The following is an 8,619-nucleotide window of genomic DNA, read 5'->3' on the forward strand; positions in this document are numbered from 1 at the left end:
GTGGCTGCAACAATGGGCTTAAGCATAAAAAATGATCATGATGATGGCACAGGATCAGGCAGTGTTTTGTTCTATTGTACATAGGGTCACTATGAGTCAGAACTGACTTGATGCACCTAACAACAATAACAATGCCTAACATATCGATGTTTATGCATTCCATTTCATTTTTGACGATTTCTGATTTTTCTAGATTCATAGTTTATACATTCCACATTCAGATTATTAATGGATGTTTGAAGCTGTGTCTTCTCATTTTCAGTTGGACCACATTAGCAAATAAAGATCCCCAAAACTTGACTCCATCCACATTATTAAGGTCCACTCACTTTGAGGAGGCAGCTCTTCCCCAGTCATCTTTTGAGTGCTTTTCAACCTGAAGGGCTTACCCTCTGGCCCTATATCAGACAATGTTCTGCTGTTAGTCATAAGATTTTCACTGGCTAATTTTTTTCAGAAGTAGGCCACTAGGTCCTACTTCCTAGTCTGTCTTAGTCTAGAAGCTCAGCTGAATCCTGTCCACCATTGGTGGCCCTGCTGGAATTTAAATACCAATGGCGTAGCTTCCAGCATCACAGCAACATGCGAGTCTCCACAGTAAGACAAAACGACAAACAAATTCTTAGGGTGCAAAAATATCTAAGACTCTAAGAATAGAAGAGTAGTGCCGTGATGGAAAGAAGCTGGTTGGTAACAATAAGATGGGATTGTATTTTTGAGCAATATGATCTGCTAATAAAGGTCCATTAGTCTTACAGGAAATACAAACATATACATATAAACCACTAAAAAAAAAAAAAAAAAAATTAGTTATCATTGAGTCAATTCGAACTCATGGTGCCCTCACCTGTGTTGGAATAGAACTGTGCTCCATGAGGTTTTCAGTGACTGGTTTGTCAGAAGTAGATTTCCAGGCCTTTCTTTTGAGGCACCTCTGGGTATACTCAAACCTCTAACCTTTAGGTTAGTAGCTGAGTATGTTAATCATTTGCATCAGGCAGAGCTTCTACACACATATATAATATTAAACACAGATATAGAAAGATAAGTTATTCCCTCTGAATAACTGCCTTAATAGGGAAACAAAGTGACATAGAACATCTAAATATTAAAGTTGTCTCTTTTTTTTAAATATATTCTCATAGCTCCTCCCATGACGTGAACAATAAAATTAATAGCTAGACCAGTACTGTCCTAATAGAAATAAAATGGGAGCCACATATGTCATTGTACATTTTTTAGCAGCAACACTTTTAAAAAAGAAAATCAAATGGTTGAAATCAATAAATTTTATTTAACCCAACATATCCAAAATATTATTATTCAAATTGTAGTTAGTATAAAAATGATGTACAAGGTATTGTACTTTTTTTTGTATTCAGTCTTTGGAATCTATACGCATTTTACATTGACAAAACATCTCAATTGGAACTGAGCACATTTCAAGCGCACAGTAGCCACATGTGCCGTGCTGATATAGAGAAAGATATGTTTGCTCTATGCATGCTAAATATGATCTGATACTGACAATGTTATTTGCATGAGTGATAATTGTTTTTAAAAAATGGCGGAAAAGAGTCTAGGAAAATGGTGCAAGGATAAATTACAATAGCTTTAAATTGACTTTTTTCTTCTTTGAAATACTGTTAAGGTCAGTGATAGAAGATAGAATTGCCCCTTCCAGCATTTGCGTTCTTCTGGTGAATCTTAAGTCAAACATGAATCCCACCCCCCAAAACACACACAAATAGTTTAACTCACAAAAGCTGTATTAGAGAGCCAGTACTCCCTGTTTCAATTGTATCATGGTGAATAAGACAGTTACTGTCTATTCCTTCCCAGGAGGGTTAGTGCTGTCCCAGAAGCCTTTACTTACTTCATAAGTCGAACCTTTTAAGAAGGTCCATGTAATAACCAAACCCCAAATGAATTGTCAAGGAACCCTGATGGTACAATTGTTACGCATTTGGCTGCTAACTGAGAGGTCAGAGGTTCCAACCCACCAGCCACTTCTTGGAAGAAAAGACCTGGTGATCTGATCCCATGAAGATTTACACCCTAGGAAACCCTGTGGGACAGTTCTACCCTGTCCTACAGGGTTGCTAAAAATGGGAACAGACTTAACGGCCACAAGAACAACAAATGAATTGTCACAGAAACAATTAAATCTGTTATTGCAATCTATTTCTTAATAGATTAAGAAATAGATTATTCATCTGAGAGGTAACAAATCTGAACTAATTTATTTATTGCTACATGTCACAAAATTGAGTTGCCACTCTCCTATACAAAGAGAACAAATATGCTACACTTAATAAATATTTGTTGTAGTAAGCAAATAAATACTTGAACTGAGAATTTTCATAGGATGTAAATTATTTCTATCAGCAGACTAAAGGGTATTCTTATACTGATGACAGGGGAGAGAGGAAGAAATGCAACTATTTGTTTTCTATTTCACTGCCTCATTGAAGGTCATCCGTTTGCCAGCTGAAATGTGAATTTCCAAACGTACTGGTATCAGCATGGAGCGTGTGTGTGTATGTGTGCTTTTCTGTCTTCACCTTCTCGTGCTTTGTTGGGGCTGGAAGGAAGAAGAAGGAGGCTTACAAAAAAAGAAGGGGGGGTATTGAGGAAATGGGGTATGAATGCTTGTATTAACAATGAAGACCATAAGCTCTTTTTGTGACTTAAGATAGATTAGTTTCATGAAGAGCCCAACAAAAGCCTTCAGGAGTGCTTATCACTGCTCTTCAGTGAGGAAGTGGTCATTTTTTTTTGTTGTGGCAAAACAAACTGTGCTTGTTTTTGTAGCCCTGACCTAAGATCTCTCCCACTGTATCTCTCTGTGTTTTCTAACCTCCACCCTGGATCCAGTAGCAGGTGTGAAGGATTTGAAAACAAAATGTCTAAACTGAGCAGTCCCTCACCCATTTAGGAGCTTTGTTGCCATTTGAGTTCTTGGAAAGGCGCTAGCTGAGGTCCACAGCGTCATTGTATGAAGGTGTGGCTGCCAACTGGCAGGCATTTCCCAAGGTCAAGGAGAGTCTAAAGAGTGAAATGTATTTCTAGCCTTTTATTTTGAAGTTTGATATTTTGTCTTTGCTTACATAAGTTGGATCCTGACAAATAAAAGTTTCCATATGGATAAAGGGAAACCAATAATGTAGAAGTGCAAGTTTTCCTGCAACTGGAATATTTGAAGCTGGGGAAAAAAATAGCCTTCATCAGGAATCTAGATGTATTAAACTGCCAAAATATTTCTGCTTTGGGGGAGTGATTTTGCAATCAGAAACCTATCCATTTTCAAAACCCTCAGGCTTATTTGAAACATCTTTCTTAAGCTATAAGGTCTAGTCTTCTCTCTTTTGAGTTATTCAACCACAGCAAGTAGAAGCTGCCTGCTAAATGTGTACATTACGCCATTCGTGTGTAATCATAAACTGAGCCAATTAGGTGCATACTTTGGGGTCCGTAAATGGGCCCTAGTCTGCTTCATTTTAATGTGGTCATTCTTGGTCACTTTATGAGGGAGTTCTTAACTATGCCTTTTGAGAATTGAGTCATTTGTTTTGTGGCCTTGCACAGAGTTGCAGGCAGAGTTATGTGGGTCCTTTTGGGAAGAACGAGTATGAAGAAAAGGGAAAAGGCTTACGTAATGTGAAGTTACTGTTACAAATAAACTTATTTCTTAAGTGACAATTCTTTTGAGAGGGCATACCAAATACAAAGTATTTCCTCCAATACAAAGTATTTGAAAGTACCCCTCACAATATCTCCCATTGCAGGGAAGGACCACACCAATACAGCCTCCTTAAGGATGATGAAAGAATGTTCCCCTATTCTCCCTCAGCAAATGACCCCAACATGCAGCACACGCACACAACCCATACACTTATACACAACAAATATATACACACACAAACAACAGGTACATTCATCTACCCAAAACGTATACACCACACTATATATACTCACACAAAAACACACACACGACTTCTTACAGGCATTTGTTTTGGTTAATAGTTGTTTCTTCCCCCAAAAATATCAGCTTCATTATTTATTAAACTTATTAGATAATTTACTTAATCTTTCTAATAGTTTCCCAATGAAAAATAAGAATAATAATCCCATATATTTATGTTATGAGAATTAAATAAAACATAAAAAGTACTTGGTAAAGTGCCTGGTACATGATAAGGAATCAGTAAGGGCAAAGACTGTTAAATATAATATTACTGTCATCCTGCAACTGTGATTGCCCCCCAAACCCCTTATCTTACTTCCAAGAGTATTTTGGAAGAATCAGATCTTGAAAACAAGGGACAATTTAGCCTGGTAATTACTAGAGAAATTTTACTTTGGTATTAGACACTTATCCACATTAAATGCTTAAGAAGCTCCCATACCCTCATATTCTATGTGTTATTCTATTCTAGTCACTATTTCTGTTGTCAGTTAGAGAAGCTATTGCAGTGGGTGGGGAATTGTCTTCTGGGAAATGTATGAGAAATGATGATAGGATAAGAAAATTATCAGCATGGGTGTATAAGCCTCTGTACAGATGTTCAGTGACCCCATAGATGAAAATGTCAATATACTGTCGTATCTACTAAGTCTACACCAAAAAAAAAAAAAAAAAAATTAACAAAACACAAAGAGATATTTAAGCAGCCATGCTAAAAGTAATAATTTTCCAAGCATACAGAAGCATATTTTTAGAATTGCTTTTATTCTCAGTCATGCTCTTTTATAATATTGTCATATGCCAAGTTGGTACTGAATAGACCAACTGGCTCAAAATACTCCCAGCTTTGTAATTTTCACCTCTAAGACTTTGGCTTTTCAACCTACTATTTTCTCCAGGCTGGTTCAACTAGTGTGTATGTCAGATTCAGTGAACATGATTATCTACCCTGCAGGCTACTTAATAAAGAGCCAGTGAAATACAGTGGTTCTCCCTTTGGGGACTTGTCCATTAGAAAGTAAGAGAGCCTGTGATTAGCAAAATATACCTTATTATATGGAGCGTATAAGAAAAATCCCCATCCAGTAAGTATTTTCCGTGGAGTATAATGACTGTAATTTAGAGGAAAGAAATACTGATCTTTTTTAAGACTGAGGCAGAATTTTCCTTATTCTTTAATTTTAGTTAATGTGGAAAACAAACATGCGAATGAACTTCCCACTGGTTTGGTTTGATGTATAGGTCTCTTCAGGACACATCCGTTGGTAACATCTGCAATTTCCCCTGCATATACCCTTAAATCACCCGTGTGTCACTAAGCACTGATAAGTGTGGCCAACGAGCACCCCTGCTTACAACACCATCTCCTCTTACTCTTTCTTCCCCAAAACAACATTCATACTGCTGGTCTTTTATTAAACACAAATATGACAACATAACTTTATTAATTAAGATTCTTGATTGATTCTCTGCTTTTTGCTTGATAAAGTTTAACTGCTGAGCGTGACCCTCTGGAATCTACTGCTTTTTACTCACATAACCTCATTGCCAGGTACTCTACTACCTGATGCTTTCATGAGCTTAACATTCAAAACTTCTGATAGCTTCTCAAGCAAATCATTTCTCTCTCTCTTTCTCTCACTACTTCCAGGACTTTGTCCAGCCCTCTGCCTGGATTACACAGGTCCACCAACATTCACCATCTTCTCTGTTTGATTATTATTTGTTTAAAAAAAGTGTTCAAACATGTCCTCCTCTGGAAGCCTTCCTTAGCTATCACTCTTCACCTTCTCTCCTCTGTGCTGCTTCTTTTATACATGCTTTATTTCTTGCACTTATTCCATAGATTGATGGTTTTTTATTTTATATCTACATGTTGTTGGTATTGTTAGGTTCTGTTGAGTTGGTTCCGATTCATAGCGACCTTATGTACAACAGAAAGAAACACTGCCTAGTCCTGCACCATCCTCATAATCATTGTTATGCTTGAGCCCATTGTTGCAGCCACAGTGTCAAGCCATCTAGTTGAGGGTCTTCCTCTTTTTCACAGACACTCTACTTTACCAAGCATGATGTCCTTCTCCAGGGATTGATTCCTCCTGATAAGATGTCCAAAGTATGTGAAACGTAGTCTCACCATCCTCACTTCAAAGGGAAATTTATATTATTAGTATAATATGTGTACATATATGCATAGACAGATATATATGTATAGATAGATATATGTATAGCTACATATATCTATATGCATAGAGAGATATATACGTATGCAATAATAGTATAATATCTACACATATTATGAGTATGATAACCATCTTTCCTTTGTATTAGCAAGCTCTGTGAGGCCATTTTTTCTTTATATCCATAAATGTACTCAGCTGTTAAACAAAGGGTCAGAGTTTTGAGTCTACACAAAGGTACCTCAAATAAAGTCCTGGCAATCTACTTTCAAAAAATCGGCCATTGAAAACTCTGGAGCACAGTTTTACTCAGACACACATGGGGTTGCCATGAGTCAGGACTGACTTGAGGGCAACTGATTTCAGCAGAGCTCCTAGCAAATTGCGAGAATTCAATAAAAATTTGTTAAATTAAATAGCCAAAAATCAAAGACTGCTCTGAATTGTTCAGATAAACATAAAGATAAAATTTTTACATGGGCCAAGTTTCAAGTGCTCTTAAATAAGTTAAAATGTGCTAGGATCTCATCAGAAAACAATATCTTTGAATTTATTTTTTAAATTATTTAAAAATGATAAATAAGTCAAACATAATATTTTTAAAAGAAAAATGTGAGAAAACCTGAGCTATTTGTTGCACCTACAAAGAGTTTTACTTGATTTTCTTGATATAAAGTAAGCTGTAGTCTCTAAACAACATTCCCAGTTTTTGGAAAAATAATTGGCCACAGGTTTTAAAAACAATTGGGCAATGTTTTGCAAAAAATTGAGATGAGTTTAGTAAGGTTGGAGAGAGAGCAATCCTAGTAGTCAGAGACAACTTCCTCATTTAGGTAAACAGGCCCACTGACACAAAGCTTGCCACCATCATTCTACAGTCTGAGCTGGGTGCACAATCCAAGAGAGAAAGAGACGGTCCCCTCCCTTCCTTTGAGGCACACACAAGGGGACAGGGCAGGGCACACGTTCAGAATATTTGTGTTCAGTGGAAACAATAACTACTTGGGACCCCGAGGAAGCTGGACTTGTACAAGGAACTTCCCACCACCTCTCTAAATAATAGCAACACAAACAATACCTAGTCTGCAAAATCCTCATTCCCTATGAATAGGAATTATTTAATAGCTCTGTGCATCTTAAAACAAAACAAAAAAAAACTTCAGAAGGCAAAAATTTGGCTATTTTCAAGTGTAGTGCTCATGATGGATACTTGGTGATTATGGGAAATTTAAAAATTTGTGCAAATCATTGATTATCACATTGTGAACTTGGTCTGCTAATTCGTAGATTTGTTTAAAATACTTGACAACGCACTTGGAAAATGTTCAATGTGAAGCTCCTCCTGACATTTGTTTTAGCACTACTCCTAGTGCTTTTACAGTCTATAACCTCAAATGAAAAGCTCTTTAGAAAGAAGTTGTTGCTATGATAATAAACATAAAGATTGAGATATGACTTGAATATATACTTAAAAAGCAGTAGTATGGTATTTCAGATGATAAGAAATATTCCCAGGTAAGGGTAAAAAACAGTACTAAAACCCAGTACCCAAAACAGTACTAGGTCGAGTGAACTATTTAAGCAGATGCCTTTTGAGAAAAGAACAAGAATCAAAGATAAACATCTTTACATCCTTATATTCTCTAAGCAGTGATTTTTAGAATTCATGTAAATAATTGATTATCATTTTACATTTATTGTTCAACACTACATCATGAATTATTTCAATTATTAGTTCACAGAACAAAAAATACATAATTCAAATATTGTCATCAAGGAAGATACTGGAACAACCTTTTGATGTAAATACTGTATTTTGTCATTTTCCAGCTCAAGCTTTTCAACTTACAAATTTCCTTGGAATATACTTCCCTTACCTTGTAGCTTGTTCAAATGTGTTGTTGACAGAACATGAGCTCTTGATGACCTTCATCACTTAAAATACCTTCTACTTGTCGTGTATGCCTTGTCTTTTATCTTAAAAATAATGGTTAAATTTCCTGCCTACCCATTCTCTGACTGAACCACTTCCTTTAATCTTGCACCAATACATTTATCTTTACAGACAATAGAGAAGCATGAAGTGTATGTATACACATCCTAGGGCATGAATGCATATTAATAGATGCTGGATTCCAGTGAAGACAGCATAATGTTCACAAGAGGACTGGGCTGGGAATCAGGCGATTAACCCAGGTTGATTCTTGCACCTACCACACAGCTAAAAGCCCTTAAGCAAGTCATATGTCTCTGTCCTCCACTTTGCTAACGTTAAATAAACGGTTAGAGCTAGATGAATTCTAAGAGCCCTTCCAGCTCTTATACTCTAAAATACAGACTTCGTGAGACCTGTTTATGTTTAGACAGAATGTAATTTGTTTGTAGAATGTGTTAAGGAATGCTAAGAAACAGTTTTATGATACTAGTAAACATTAGAAACAAAGGCTTTTAAACTCTGGTCAAGTTCTGCTC

The 8,619-nt window shown here is 36.4% G+C and overlaps 1 long non-coding RNA gene across 1 annotated transcript in view; it reads right to left on the reverse strand.

Annotated features, from left to right (window-relative positions):
• LOC135232238 (uncharacterized) overlaps positions 1–8,371 on the reverse strand; it is a 120,324-nt gene extending 111,953 nt beyond the window's left edge. Inside the window, exon 1 of the long non-coding RNA XR_010322686.1 lies at positions 8,025–8,371. This is a non-coding gene — a long non-coding RNA (uncharacterized LOC135232238). The remainder of the gene's footprint in view (positions 1–8,024) is intronic.
• Between the last annotated feature and the right edge of the window lie 248 nt (positions 8,372–8,619).

The sequence above is a fragment of the Loxodonta africana genome, chromosome 1 (assembly GCF_030014295.1).
Source record: "Loxodonta africana isolate mLoxAfr1 chromosome 1, mLoxAfr1.hap2, whole genome shotgun sequence".
In the NCBI taxonomy this organism is placed as follows: Eukaryota; Metazoa; Chordata; class Mammalia; order Proboscidea; family Elephantidae; genus Loxodonta; species Loxodonta africana.